Genomic DNA, 14,996 nt, shown 5'->3' on the forward strand with positions numbered 1-14,996 from the left:
GCAGTTTGATCAAGCTGAGCTGTAAATTGGAGGCTGCGGTGTGGATATCTTCATCAAAGCATGCGTGTGGATGGGTTTTAGAATGTGCCGGAATCTGAGCATCCACAAAAACTTCAAATGAACAGCGTGAACAAGTGCCACTATCAATCAGCTCCACAAAGAGTACGATTCCCAAAGACCTAATTACCAGTCTAATCATTAACTAATTGGTGCAGGATGTTTAGCCAGATACATTCGCACTTTTCACTTAAGCCTTCACACGTTCATCTAGGCTTGATTCTATGTTTTCACATTAACAGAGAGCAGAACTAATAACACCTTCTCAGTCAGTCCTGTTCTCTCATGTTGGTGTGAGGGAACACAAAAGACCCAGATACTGAAAATACGAAGAAATCTCCTCAGCCCCAAAGCTCAAAGTAATTAATTCTGTAAAGGCACCTAATTCAACCAAAAAGGAGGAGGTCATCCTGTACAAGAATAAGAATTACAAGTAATCCCACTTTGATATCTTGAAGTGAACGTACCTTTTATAAAGTGGGCATAGAAAAGAAGAGGGACTGAAATAAAATCCAGATGACCTCAAGGCACTTTGTACTTATATTATCACACAAAGTCAACTGAAAGACACTCACGGGTGAGAAAGAAAAACAGGTTTACTTTGTGTGCTTAGAAGAGAGGTGAAAATGTGCCCACAAAAGTTAAAAATGTAAGTTAATGGAAACTACAAAGCCTTACTGGCCAGCTGGAGTATTTCAGAGGTTTTGTTAGTTCATAATATGTCTGTGTGATTTAGAGCAGGGTGTTTTGGTCTACTCCCATATGTCCAGAGAAATGTAATAAGGGCTAAAGGGCCATTTTAAGTTTTTAAATAAGCTGTTGTTGTGAGAATCCCTGCAGTTGACCATCCCTTTACCCAATCTACTGTAAGCTAGTACAGGGAGATGGTAAGAAAAGGATAGACTGATCAACACAAAAACTGTCTGTGCTTCAATTATTTCAATAAACACACAAATTACTATTGGATTTACGTGAGGGTGTGTCATATGATGTGTGGTTCTACCACAGATCATGAATATAAAAATAGCTATAGCCACATATGGTATCACATATGTTTATGTTAACCACCTGCTGCTGGAACATTGTTATTTTTGGGTACCAGGAGTAACGGTACTTGTTATCCAGTTTTGATGAGCACTCATCAAAACTGTATAAACTGTAAAAAGTATAGAGGATATTAGTTCTTAGATAACTTCACTGAAATTGTTTCAAATGATAACAACACTTAGATCCCTTCTAGTTTAGTGATTTGACTTAGCTGAGGTGATTCCTAGCACAGAACTAGCAGCATAGTAGGCACCCTCCTGTCACTCAAAGTAGCTGTGCCTCTAATAACAAACAACTTTATGCCTGTTCCTTTATTTCCCAAGAGGTGACCAGAGCGGATGGATCCGCATGACTTATTTGGAACCCTTCCATTTATTCAGGTTTGGGAACATCACTTAGAGTGCGCTGGCTTGTGTAGCTTACTGCCATCATGTTTATTTTTATTCCCGTGGGTATCACTGGGCTGCAATTTGACTTTTAGTCTTGTAGCTAGGCTAAGCTAGGCTACGCTAAGCTAAGTTAAGCTAAACCTGTCTCGATCTCTGTATCCGGTTGTTCAGTCTGACGTCACTAGCCGTGTCTGGGTCTAAACTCCGCTGCAGGTCCATATATCAAACGATCACTATGGCATTACTGAGAGTTGAAAAACTGTCTAAAGTCTTTCATCTTTAATAAAATGATCAGCGTTCTGCTCTACCAGGTGTAAGAATTGAGTTTAACATCCAGGCATCCATGAAAACGGAATTTATGACATTTAACGGAGTTAGAAGTGAAGAAAATATAATCTGATCAAACATTATTCAGCTTTAAATATTGTTCAGCTTTAAACATTATTCAGCTTTAAACATTGTTCAGCTTTAAATATTGTTCAGCTTTAGAGTTGCTGTGCAACTGTGTGCTCACGACTTTGGCCTTGAGAGCGATAAGAAGCGATCGCCTCATCCTGCAGGCGAAAGATATGCAAGCGAAGAGACTAGAACACCCAAGGCCGATTTCCTTTTATGGAGTTGTTTTTCTGCTAATGCAGCACTTTCCTCACAACCCCCTCCTGTAAGTTTTAGAGAATATATACCCATCCTCACAGCAAATATTTGGAATCTCTTGATGTGAGCTGATCTGAGAAGGTTGTCTCTGCCTCAATAAAAGTTCACTGATTCCCCATCTGCAGCAGGTGTCCGGTTGTCTTCATTCTCCGCCAGCCTGGTTAAGTCAATTCCTCCTTAACATCTAAAAGAACCTATTTAATGAAGGAAGACGGGTTCACTTTGTGTTTAATATTACTCTATTGCTGTTGTTGTTTTTTTATATCCTTCAAATGGCGTCACGAACAGGATCCGCTCCAGGTCAACTGGACGGAGGGGAGGAGATCGGCTGTGGTCTGAGTGAACGGAGTTTGGACAAAAGCTGTGTACACACAAAAAACAAGGTAAGCAGACCTTTTATTTCTGCTATATTGAACATTATAAAAATACTTAGTGTCCAAACTCCTAGTAATTCATAACCAAAATTGTCTGGCTTACTTAAGGCTTGTTGAGAATCAGACAAGTGAATAAGAGATAAGTGAATAAGAAATAAGTGAATAAGTGAATAAAGATAAGAGTGAACTGAGGTCTGACCACGGTTGCAGCCGACGGGTTTGCTCTCCGGTGTCGGATACATACCTCAGCAGGTCTGGGACCTTGAAAGGGTTTATTAGTAACGCCTTTCTAAACAAATTAAAAGGTTAAAGGCCTTGAGAATATTTTTTAGTAATATTCTCTAAACTACAGAAGGGTTAGGAAGGCCCAGAGGACTTTATTAGAAAAGATCCTCTAAAACTTAAAAAAGAGAAGTACTGGTTGGAGTCCATAGGAGGGGTCCCTTTGATCAATAGGAGAAAACGGATCTCTTCTTAAAACCCCGATGATTTTAGTGTTTTAAATGTTTTGATGTTCTGTTTGATATTGGACACACATAAATACACGCTGAATGCTTGCTGTGGAACACTGGGCAGGACAGTTTGGTTCTCCGTTGTTCACAGATTACACAATTAAAGGAACTAGGTTCCTCTTTTGGTTAAAATAATACACCACACATAGAATTTTTTTTTACACATTTATTACATACATAAGGAGGGTAATGAGTGACTGCAGGTAATGTATGAAGTGTGAATGAGACGTGTGAACAAGGTGACAACCAACTAGCACCCCTATCAGGAAGCTCTAGGCAAGGTTACCCGCCAGACTCCGGTTTGGTAGAAGCTTGGTAACACCTGAAGGGATATTTCAGTGCTGACTCACCTTTAAAGCAGCGCCCCAGCTGATTAGTGCCTAACAGAGGCAGAAACCCAGCTGGCCCAAACTCTCCTTTAAAATCAATAAATAGAACTTAGTAATGAGGCCGTTTTCAAGGCGGCGTACTTGAAACGGTAATTGATCAGCAAGGCTAGGCCTGGGCTATAGGTGCTTTTAAATTAGTCAAAAAGTTAGGGGTAACCTCTTCTGGCATATGTCTATGCGGGCCCGTGTGTAAATAGAACATAAATTACCGGTGTGTGTAAATAAAGTGTAAAATAGTGGTATAAACTGTCTGTTGAATTTCTCCTGAGTGTTGAAAAAAAAGGAAAAACTCTTTTCTGCTCTCTCTGAGAGAGGGGCTGTGTGTGTGAGACAGGAAGTGTGCATGCCCATAGAAGGAAAGAGATGAGGTAAACTCTGTGCAGATAGACCGAAGTAAAAAAAAAAAAAAAAAAAAAAAAAAAAAAAAAGGAAAAGGGTCTCTCTCTCTGTCTCTGTGAGAGAAAAAAGGTGGGGGCCGAGTGAGCCCGCGGGGCCGAGCGGGTCCGCGGGAGCGAGCGTGTATGCTGTATGAGGAAGAAGGGAGTGAGGGGGAGCGAGTGAAAAGAGTAATCGAGTATTTGGTGATTTTTTATTATTTCAGAGGCACTGGGTAAGAGTTTTGACTTTAGCTGTGAGAGTTGTGAAAAGAGCAGGTTTTTCTTTTGTTGTAGACTGTGAGTAATCGGTGTTTTTCTGCCTATTGTGCTGCGTGGAAGACACAGAAGTGTAGAAATGTTTGTGGTTTATCTTTGTTTGACGTTTTATATAGAGTTGGTTGATTCAGGGTGATTTCTCCCGTTTAAGGGAGGAGTTGCATTGTGGTTATGTTAAAGCTTTGCTGTAGGGGTATGTGTGTGATTTTGTGCTGGCTTCGCATGTTTAAATGGATGCATAGAAGTTTGTCAGTGAGAAATTGTTATGGTGGGGTTTTAAAGTTAGTAAAGAGTCAAACAACGCCCACTGTTTTAAAAAGGCCCAAAACATCATAAAAGACACCTCACATCCTGGCCACTCCCTGTTCGAACTGTTGCCCTAAGGCAGACGGTACAGGGCAATCAGAGCAAGGACTAATAGACTCAAACACAGCTGTTATCCAACTGCAATAACACATCTGAATACTACAAAAATGTCCACCATGCCACTCTTGTGTTAATCTATGCACGGTCTGAAGCATGACGGTGGGAATACTTAGTATTTTAAGTATTCTATCTATTTTATTGATTGAATTTTATTGTTTTTTTATATTTGATATTACTAGGGATGATGCAATGATCAGGGACCATTCTTAATGTCGTCGGTCTCATGACAATGACAATAAAGTTTTTGATTTTGATTCTGATTCTGAAATACACCCTCCTCAAGAGTTCAATGATTTAGGCAGTTATGTTTATACAAATACTAAATGTATGTTTAGTGTCTTCATACAGGTGTTTTTTCTTAACCTGGAAGCCTGAGTACGGCAGCAGAAGACAGGCCAAGCTTTGGCTAAAATTCACGGCTGGACACCAGAGTTGTCCTGACCCATCCCGGTAAAACAAAAAAGAGAGAATGTAGTTTGAGGCGGGTTTTTCTTGCTGAACTGCTCTGGGTGCTGTGTCCCTGAATCTCACCAGTGTTAACCTCTGGCGGAAGACATGGAGAAAAGGAAAAGATGTTCATGGTAAATCACTGAAACAAATAAAACCACACACAACCAGAGAAAGATATGAGAAGGGTGAGGAACAGACACATGTGTGTGTTAGAGAAATGCCTCGTTTGAGAAAAAGTTAAAGTAACCCATATACAGACGCACCCATACATGCAATGAAGAAACAGCTTACATACATGTGCACGTACATGCAAGGTTAAAGTAGCGACACTTAACATACACCTGTTTTTAAATGATATAGTTTATACATTACTGACAATTAAACACTTTGGGTTGCAGGACAACAAAGTAACGTCAAAAGACAAAGACACTGGTCTGAGGATTAAGTGAGGACACGACAAATTTAGTGGTTAAAAGGGTCGACTTGGGACATGTTTTTGTTGATTGTTTAAGACAAATGACTACTGAATGATAGGAAATTCCTTTTTAGGTTTCTAAACAGGATCTTAAGAATTTTAACACGTACCTGTGTTGTCCTGTCAACTTGAGGGGTTATGAGTTGATTATATGGTGAAAAAAAAAAAAAAAAAAAAAACAAAAACAAAAAAGGGGGGAGACGAGATCTCGTTGTTTCTCCCCTCTCGGGATAACACAGCCAACACAGCACAGCCAACACAACATCATTTTCCTGTTCGCCTGTTTTGTTTTGTTTTTGTTTTTTCTGAGAGCCGAAGCTGACCTGGACTCCTACCCTCCCCTCTACCATCGTTGCCCTCTCCGCGACCATCTTTGACCCTTTGACCCCTGAAGGCCACAGCAGCTGGACTCACAACAACAACTTGAAGATGTCAACAGTGCTGCAAAAGAGTGATCTCATGCAGCAGAGACGGAGAGCACTAAACCTAAAGCCCGTTTCACTACAAGGGGGAAATTCCCAGGCTGCGTCAGCTGACAGAGCTGTGACGAGACGCGCATTAAGCCCGGAGGAAAAGGGACGGTGAGCAGAAGGATGCTGACCTCTGAGAAGAGCCGAACAGCAGAGCTGCAGAAGGCCGTGGAGCAAAGTAAGGACAACATAAACAGACCCAAAGAGGAAGGGAGGACCCTAGGCCATGCGTCAGGCCGCTGGTTTACCTAAACTACAGAACAGGAAGGTGATGAACACAAACATATACCAACACACGAACACACACTTCTGCATGCGCCTACTTAGAATGAAGGGAAACACACACATGAACACTTATGCACTTCTTGAGGGAGTAAAAACTGATACATACCCATGCACTAAAATCAAAATGTTGATTTAATTTACTAAGAAGTGACACACAATGCTCCAGCTGCTGCAATGAAGAATGCTTTACTGACAAAGGCTCAATGCTGCACACAACAAAGTCAAATACAGAATTTGCTATAATAATAAGCCCGGAGGGCATTTGTGTGGTCTGGGGAGCAGAGTCCGGAGCGGTTTGGTTATGAAAATGATGCCCGTGCGAGATATCTGGGGCTTAAGGCCTCGACTTAATTGTTTACTCTACACTAAAAAGAAAAGAAAACACTCTGAGCAGTGGTGCAGAGTGAAAACGAGGAATTAACAGTGTGAGTTTTATTTCAGAGCGCCACGTCATTGTGATGGAGATTTAATAAAGGAGGAACACACGGACAAAGAAGAAGAGAAGGGGGGGGCAGCCCTTGAACGCGATTACCTGAGGCATTAAAGTTCTGTACTAAATTCTGGTTTCCAGTGTGAGAAAAGTCACGCAGTGCCAGTAGTAGAGCTAGGTTGAGTGATGATTCTAAATTACTGTAAGTAAATCATCGTACACCGTTCAAGTTTCATGATAACGGGGATCTAGACTTTGTTGAACCCTAGGCAATTTGAACAGGTAAAAGTCGAGTGGCCAAGTAGCAGTTGAATAAAAGTCATTGAATAAGTGTTGAAATAAACTGGCAGAATTAAGAGAATTAAAACATTTCAAGAGCTCAACTTACTTAATGGTTCAATTTTGTTTCACGAACGCAAAACATATAGGTTTATGAATATGAAAAGATTGAGGTGGTGTTGAATTGACTCTGTGTAGGTTTAGGTTGGTATTTTTATTGATGGGAAGAATATTCAGTGACAAGTCCTAAGACCCGGGCGTCTGCATTTTGTTTTTGTTATTTTTCATTTTATTTTGTTTTATATTTACTAATTTTTGTTTGTGAATCTTTTCTTTAAAGCAGATCTGCACATCGGAAATTACAAGCATTACACGTCGGCGAGAAAATTGTTGTAAGTGAGTTTCTCCGCATTGAAATGGGTTCTGGAGGAAACACTTGTGGGGACAATTAGAAACGAGAGTCCCTGTTTAAAAAAGGATTCAGCGAGGTAATCCAAACTCAAGTTCTTGTTTCTTTTTGAGATGACGTCATTTTGCTGAGTGTGGAAACTAGATGCGACGACAGGTTTCACTATCAGCAAAGAACGGATGAATGGATGAAAGACTGGGAATAAAAACAAACGGACTGACTGGTAAAAGATGACAAGACTTGACCATGACTCAAGGTTAACCACCTCCACCTAGATAGGATAAAAGGGTGGATGAATTTATGTGGGTTTCTTTTACAGGAGTAGAAGGATGACAAAATATTCGAGGATGAGTGAACCTGTAAATGCCATTTTTGTGTCTTGTGTTGCTTACAGAGGTGACTGCGCAGCGTTACCATTTACATTTTCTTCCCTACAGGGTTACAGTTTTAATGTTTTTCTATTACAGGATTTCTGGGCGGATGTGTGAAGAAACGGTGTTTATGGGTTAGGAGTTGGGGATGCTATTACACTGTATTCTGGTGAGAGTGTTGGGGGAGACACACCCTGTCTTGAAAACTGTGATTCTTTTACAGGAAATGTTTTATAGCACCTATGGAATGAGGATGCCTGACTACGGTCAATGTGCTGCTAATGTTTGCTTTGCTTTGGTGAGAGGGGTGCAGTAAAAAACAGACAAGTGACATGAAAACAAGTAATAATAACAAATAACAAATTTGGGGACAGTTTGACCTAGAGCCCACTAACTGGCCATTAGGGGCTCTCTCTCTCATTGCCCAAAGGGTGAATAAAGCAAATTGTGGCAATAATAATGATTTAATGATTGGAGAAACCTGAACATGATACTTGTCTGTTGAGCTGAATCGTTTATTACTCTTATGATTTTCCGGTGGGACTATGAAGATTTTTTGGTACAGATTGCAGGTTGTTGCTCTTTAACTCCTAGAACACGCCCTTGGCGAGGTGGGAGGAACTGGACCACCTTTCTCTGCCCCATCATACTCTATTAGCCGACATACAAGCTAAGTAAACATTTCTTGGCCCTTTCCCCCTGAAATGACAGGCAGGCAAAGATGTTGCGTCTTTGTTTGCTTCCTGGCCCTGGGTCTCATTCCCATTGGCATAATCCTGATCTGTGAAGGGCCCCCGACACTTCTGACACCTTCAAGTTCAAAAGCTTCGCCCCCTTCTGACAGTCCCAATCTGACAAATGTAGCCCCTAGGGTCTTGCCCACCACTTCCTCTCCAGTTTTACCATATTCACTTTTGAATGTCCTTAGCAGTTACCGTTCTGAGTTTATTTTACGGTTGATTTATTCTTTCACATTTTCACGTTTATATCTCTCATTATTATAGTATACTCTGGACTCTCGACATTTTTATCATTATGGTTTTTGATTGCTGAGTTACAGGAACTGTTAATTTTGTGTCACTACCCTGGTTGCACTAACTCGTTGTACCCTTGTGTGCAGGACAGCTGTTACTGCTTTCATCGGGAACCGAGACTGCTTGCAGCCGACCCCTGGGCAGGGTGGTGCCTGGACTCTTTTCTCCTCATCTGCAATGACAGATAAAGACAAATGAAAAGACCCGAGGAGTTTTTCGAGCCAGGCTTCGACACGTCTCTGTGTTCCTTTGATTGTTACTTATTTTTGTGTGTTGACCCATTTAAGATGGGTCAAAAGGGGGATTTGAAGAAAATATAATCTGATCAAACATTATTCAGCTTTAAATATTGTTCAGCTTTAAACATTATTCAGCTTTAAACATTGTTCAGCTTTAAATATTGTTCAGCTTTAGAGTTGCTGTGCAACTGTGTGCTCACGACTTTGGCCTTGAGAGCGATAAGAAGCGATCGCCTCATCCTGCAGGCGAAAGATATGCAAGCGAAGAGACTAGAACACCCAAGGCCGATTTCCTTTTATGGAGTTGTTTTTCTGCTAATGCAGCACTTTCCTCACAACCCCCTCCTGTAAGTTTTAGAGAATATATACCCATCCTCACAGCAAATATTTGGAATCTCTTGATGTGAGCTGATCTGAGAAGGTTGTCTCTGCCTCAATAAAAGTTCACTGATTCCCCATCTGCAGCAGGTGTCCGGTTGTCTTCATTCTCCGCCAGCCTGGTTAAGTCAATTCCTCCTTAACATCTAAAAGAACCTATTTAATGAAGGAAGACGGGTTCACTTTGTGTTTAATATTACTCTATTGCTGTTGTTGTTTTTTTATATCCTTCAGAAGTTAGCAGGGAGTTAGCTCGCTAGCTTCTATCTAAATACAATATAGCATGTCCTGACTGCGGGGTTTTGGAAACAAATTAAAACGTACAGCTCTGTTATCACTTCCAGCATAAATGAAGACAGAAAACTAAACAGCAGTGACGTTTGTAGGGTTACTGAAGTTGGGCTAGCTGGTATATAATGATGTGCTAGGTGACCGCTAGCGACACAGCTATGTTAGCATAATATAAACAAGCTAACTTTTTTTCCACTCGATAAAAGTTACCATGAGTGTTCTCGGTGGTCAGGAACAAATGTAATCGCATGGCAGGATGCTGTAAAAGGACCAAACTTCAGCCAGGAGAACAACTGAGATAATCCATCCACAATACGAGGTTAGTCATTCATATACTGCTGCATAGGCTGGGCTGTAGTTACATCCTAAGGTTTTAAAGACTGAGCTTAAATAAATGATTAGTGGTAATAAAAGCCGAGGGAGGTCAACAGTGATCACTGACTGTTTTAGGAGCTTTTTGAGATCAAATAGAAGAAAATACATAACATTAAACATGTTAACAACACAAAAGCCATATTAAACGCAGACTACTTTAGACCCGGAAGTAGGATTCGTCGCGTCATCACTGAACAACCGGATTGGACACACTGACACAAAGCAACTCTGTCAACACCATAGCTGCAGGGATTTGCTTGCCACACATTTTGTCGTCTGCTCATGTCCTCACTATGCAGGGACTGTGGGATCAAAAAGTTTGAACATGGCTAAAACTGTGATCGTATGTAGGATAAACAGAGATGTGTGTGCATTATATCACTCAAAGCATATCCAGAATTCGAGCCCATCATAACATATTTACAACATAAATAAATCATTTTAAGTTAAATTCAAAAGGCAAGCCGTTATCTTTGCAATTGCTGTATGGTTGCGCATTTCATTTCATCAAATAACTGATGCGAAAACAGGACACAAACCCAAAGTCCAGCATAATAAGGTGCTTTGATTAAAAATGGATTGAACTATTTCCTGGGTGTCCCTCGAAGAAGAGAAATTGATTTGGCTCAACAATGGTATTCCCGCACGTCTTTAACAGACTCTGATAATCAAAATAAACTCATACATATAATATAATTCAAGTCCCACTGTCACAACTCAATTCATCTAATTAAAGTGGCAGAGAAAAAGATGAGATTTTAAAGCAAGTTGGCAAACTCACACAAAGCAGTCACGACGATCAAAACATCTTACTGACATCAAGAATGCAGGAGCAACATCTGGCTAGTTGTTAAACCAGATGCATGAGCTCAGACTGGCAGCCATCATTTTTTTATCATTGGCTTTTCTTTTTTTAAGCTCGATATATTCCTTTTATCTATGTTTTTTTGCTGAGGCGTTTCAAATCCAAGTGCCTTACAAACACCTTTGTGATGGAAATGGATAATGAGCTTTCCCAGAGGGGTTAATCAAACCCATTGTTCGGCAAGAATGAAAAGATGTGAAAAGATGTGAAGGGGAACTGATTGATTGTGTGGTTAAAAAAAGGGAATTGCTATCCCTTTCTCCCGGGCATTTACTTGTTTCCTCCTTGATATAGGAAGTGATTTATTTTGACAGTTACCTCATTGAGTTTATTTTATCCAAATGAAAAGTCATTCTTGTGAACTCAGCAAGCAGGAGAGGGAGAAACAGAGAAATGGACAGGCGCAAAAAAAAAAAAGAGAGAACAGAGCATGCAGTGATTTTTTTTTTTTAAAGACGAAGAAAAAGATAGCAATTTTAAAAAGATATCAAATTAAGAAACACAGGCATAAATGTGTGAAAGTAGCGGTTAAGAGTTGTGACTAAGCTCCTGGCTGAGAGCCTGGTGGGCTTGATGTGACCCCTCAGTGGAGGAGAGAGCACAGTCCAGCTCTATAATTAGAAAACACACAGTGCCACTAATCCTTACTGAATGACTAAAAAGCAGACAGCAAGTTTGCTCCACAGGTTGTGGAGAGTGAAAGTGGTGGTTTAAAAAAATCTAACAGAGGAGAGAGTTAAGTTCTACTTGTGGTCTGATTTAGGTGAGGCTGATTTAGCCCAAAATAAATCAAGGGTTTCTAATAGGATTTCAGATGTGTTAACACACTAAAGCTGGATTTATAGCTGTGCGTTACGTGGTTACGGGCTCATATACAAGTTAAGGTTAACATCACAACTTATATAGAAGAAATGTACTGTGTTTGATTGCCTTAAACAGCCTGTGCTTTCTCGGGGTAAAAGTAAGAGCGAGTTAAAGACAGGGAAGGTAATCTTCCTCACAGGAGCAACGGAGAAGGCACATTTTAGAATCAGCCAAACCAGACCACTAGGAATTCTGTTTGTTGCCAACATTTAGTGCCAATGCAGGAAGCAGTGTGCCCCCCAGAGATAAAGGTGTGTGGCCAGAGTACTGGATGAGCATCCTGGATGTCAGACTGCCAAAGACTGGAATTTTAATCCCATCACAGACTAACTGAGTCCGGTCCAAATCACATATTTGTTTTAAAGGGATATGTGACACCCTCTAGTTTTAGACCCTTGTGTTAAAAATCGAGTCAACGCCCTCTGTAAAAGTGAAGTCACAGGGAAAAGCAAACATTTGGGACTCTTTCTTACAGAATGCAGCAGATATGTACACATAATCCTTCCCTGATCCTCAGATGTGCTGAGCTTCCTCTCAGTTTGACTTTGTATGTTACATTAACTATAAGAAATGCTGTGGTTTCCACAGTTTGCTAGTCTTGGATGATGCACACAAGTCTAGATGTGTGTGTGTGTGCGGGCAGCCTTATGGCCTTGTGGCCACGTGGCTCCACAAAGACATAATGCACCACATATGCTCATGCTCCTCAGGTGGACTCGTACTTCAAAGATGTACAAAAGGAAAAACTACCTTTTTTTCCTGCAGCTGTCCACATCCTTGTCCTCAACAAGTCCTGAGCATAATCCCCATCTTAGCCAGCAGCTTATCATCAGAGGCTGATGACCCTCAAGTACATAAGCAGAAGACCTAACCAGCCTCTCTTATTCTCTGCCTCCTTGTCTCCACATGTTTGGCATCTAATTCGATGGAACACATTCTCATTCCTCATGCGACCCACGATATAGCGATTTACATCTATGTTTGTGGAAAACAAAACTCATTCAGGATCCCTCTTTTTCTCGCAAGCTTGAGCTTTTTGTAACAAAATAGGGTCCTGTCCGTGATTTAAACGAGAGAAACCTACACAGATAAAGGATGAATAAAAAATTTAAATAACAAGTTTTATTAACACACTTGAATTCTTGAAGGAAAACCATTGTGTATTACCCTTTTTCCCCCAATTATGGAGCACGAAACGATGTAAACACCACGAGTCTGTCAATTAGTGACGCAGTAGCACCGTCTTCCAGATCGCTCTTCCAAACTAGTTAATTCGCAGGCAACATTTTAAATAAAGAAGATTTCATCCCAGCTGTTTCTTATGTTTGCTTCAAAGGGTGAGAAGTTTCATATTCATATGCCTGTGTGGTTCCTGAATAATCAAGTAATCAAGGATTTTTGATAGGAGGAAGACAAAGTGATTGTTATCCAAAACACTGCCTCTCAGACTCCATCCCCTTCCTTTCAGCTCCATGGAGCTTGTTTAGAGACAAGGCGATTACTTCAGAGGCAGTACGGGGAGAAGGTAATGCTGTTTGTCAAATTAACAAGCATGTACACAAGCCATTCCAACACCTATTGTAAAGTAGTTACACGAGCAAGCGGCTTAAAATATGCAAATCAACAATAGCTTAAGTCAACATGGCTTTTCATACAAAATGAAGATGGAGAAAAAAAACACTCATCATTCCACAATAAGCTTTGTAAAGAACTGAATAGTTCCAGATCCTGGGAGAGAAGGTTTGAGAGGGGAAAAAAGAGAAACACATTTAAGGATTTATATGTTTTTAAAACCTCCTCTCATTCAGATTGGCAGCAGCAGCAGTCAGCTTTCAAGTAGCTGCAGTAGACAGCTAATCATTAGCCAGTTAGCCTCTATTATGGCCTGGGATCCAGGCCTGGTGATAAAGAACCAAAGGACTGAGGGCTCACAGCTTAATGATCCAAAGATCAGCACAGGATTTACAGGCTCAGGGTTTTCTGTCACAGCCCCTGGACAAAAGCCCTCCTCCCTTTCTTCATCTACTTCAGCGGAGGGATTGAGTTCATAAAACCCGGAAACAATGTTGGAAAGTAATGAAATCTCCCACCTATCATGGTAAGAAAAATAAAATGAGGGAGACATCAATCGCTGAGGTAAAGCTTCCAGTTGATTGGATGATAAATAAAGGCAAAGTGCCAAGAACAAATATTTCACACACTAGAACTTTTGCGGCGCCTTCAGCAGCGCTCTTATTTAGTTTTCTTTGAAGAGTTTGACATAATAGCTCATGGAGCACCCTGGCTTTACTTGGCATCGGATGAAAACTTAATTTAACTGTTTCAGACCCAGAGGATCAACGTTCGCTGAGTGTGAGCTACCTGCAAATGTTTAAAACAAAGCTTGCCGGGGTGCCGATTTAGCTCACTGGGCTGAGCAGGTGACCCAATATGCAGTAAGGCTAATGCAGAAGCCCGGGTTTAAATCCACCAAATCTGTGGCTATCTACTCCGTGACTCCCAGCTTTCCTGTCTTCTCTTCACTGTCCTGTTGCAGTAAAGACTAAAAAATCTGCAAAAAGTGTATGTAGAAAAAAACAGCTTCCTTCACAGCTTGTAGTGGATGCCATACAGAACTCAGAGACATTTATTTGTTGCAGACACTCTGCAACTACTGAAATCCTTCGCACAGGCTCAAAGGATCTGACATTTCTTCTGAAATCAGCCCCTCCTGCTCACTTTCAGCGTTGGATACAAGACACTGGAATTTTTCAGTTATCTTAACTGCCTCTTGAAACATGAAAGCACTGACCAAGTAAAACATCCACAGCCATTTCTTCTTCTTTGTACTTGTTGATAACTGTACACCTTAAAGCAAAACCACAACTCTTATATTTTTAAGCTAACTACTGAAATTTGGCAGAAAAAAGGTCAAAGGCTGATTAATATTTAATCAAATCCTGACAAAAAAATATTTTATTATAAAGAAATAACAATTATAAAGCAGGAATATGAAAGTTTATCTTAATCTAACAGCAAAAAAACGTATTATCATTATAATTATTATTATTCCACTAAAAGACTGGATCTAATTTAATTCCTGCTACTGGCGTGGAAATCTTCAGGAATGTCTCAGTCAGGGCCCGGATTTGCTCAGCGGCTCAAACCCTCGATGAAGCCAAATGATTACATCATCAGCTGGCACGTGATTGAAGATCACACATCAGCCTTGGCCCGAGAGATTCTTTACTCATCTCAAGAGAACCTCTCCATCACCATCATTGCTGTCACCATCCCCCCG

General features: G+C 40.7%; 1 protein-coding gene and 1 long non-coding RNA gene across 6 annotated transcripts in view; one reads left to right on the forward strand and one right to left on the reverse strand.

The window, feature by feature from the left end:
- sema5ba (sema domain, seven thrombospondin repeats (type 1 and type 1-like), transmembrane domain (TM) and short cytoplasmic domain, (semaphorin) 5Ba) overlaps nucleotides 1–14,996 on the reverse strand; it is a 211,324-nt gene that overhangs the window by 147,933 nt on the left and 48,395 nt on the right. The window lies entirely within an intron of this gene.
- Nucleotides 1,340–9,407, forward strand: LOC146556205 (uncharacterized). Its single transcript, XR_014889068.1, has 2 exons — nucleotides 1,340–2,307; nucleotides 2,436–9,407. It is a non-coding gene; the product is annotated as an uncharacterized LOC146556205 (long non-coding RNA).

The sequence above is a fragment of the Mchenga conophoros genome, linkage group LG16, assembly GCF_057382185.1.
Source record: "Mchenga conophoros isolate Kocher_MC1m ecotype Shallow Benthic linkage group LG16, M_conophoros_male_GT1.1, whole genome shotgun sequence".
NCBI lineage: Eukaryota > Metazoa > Chordata > Actinopteri > Cichliformes > Cichlidae > Mchenga > Mchenga conophoros.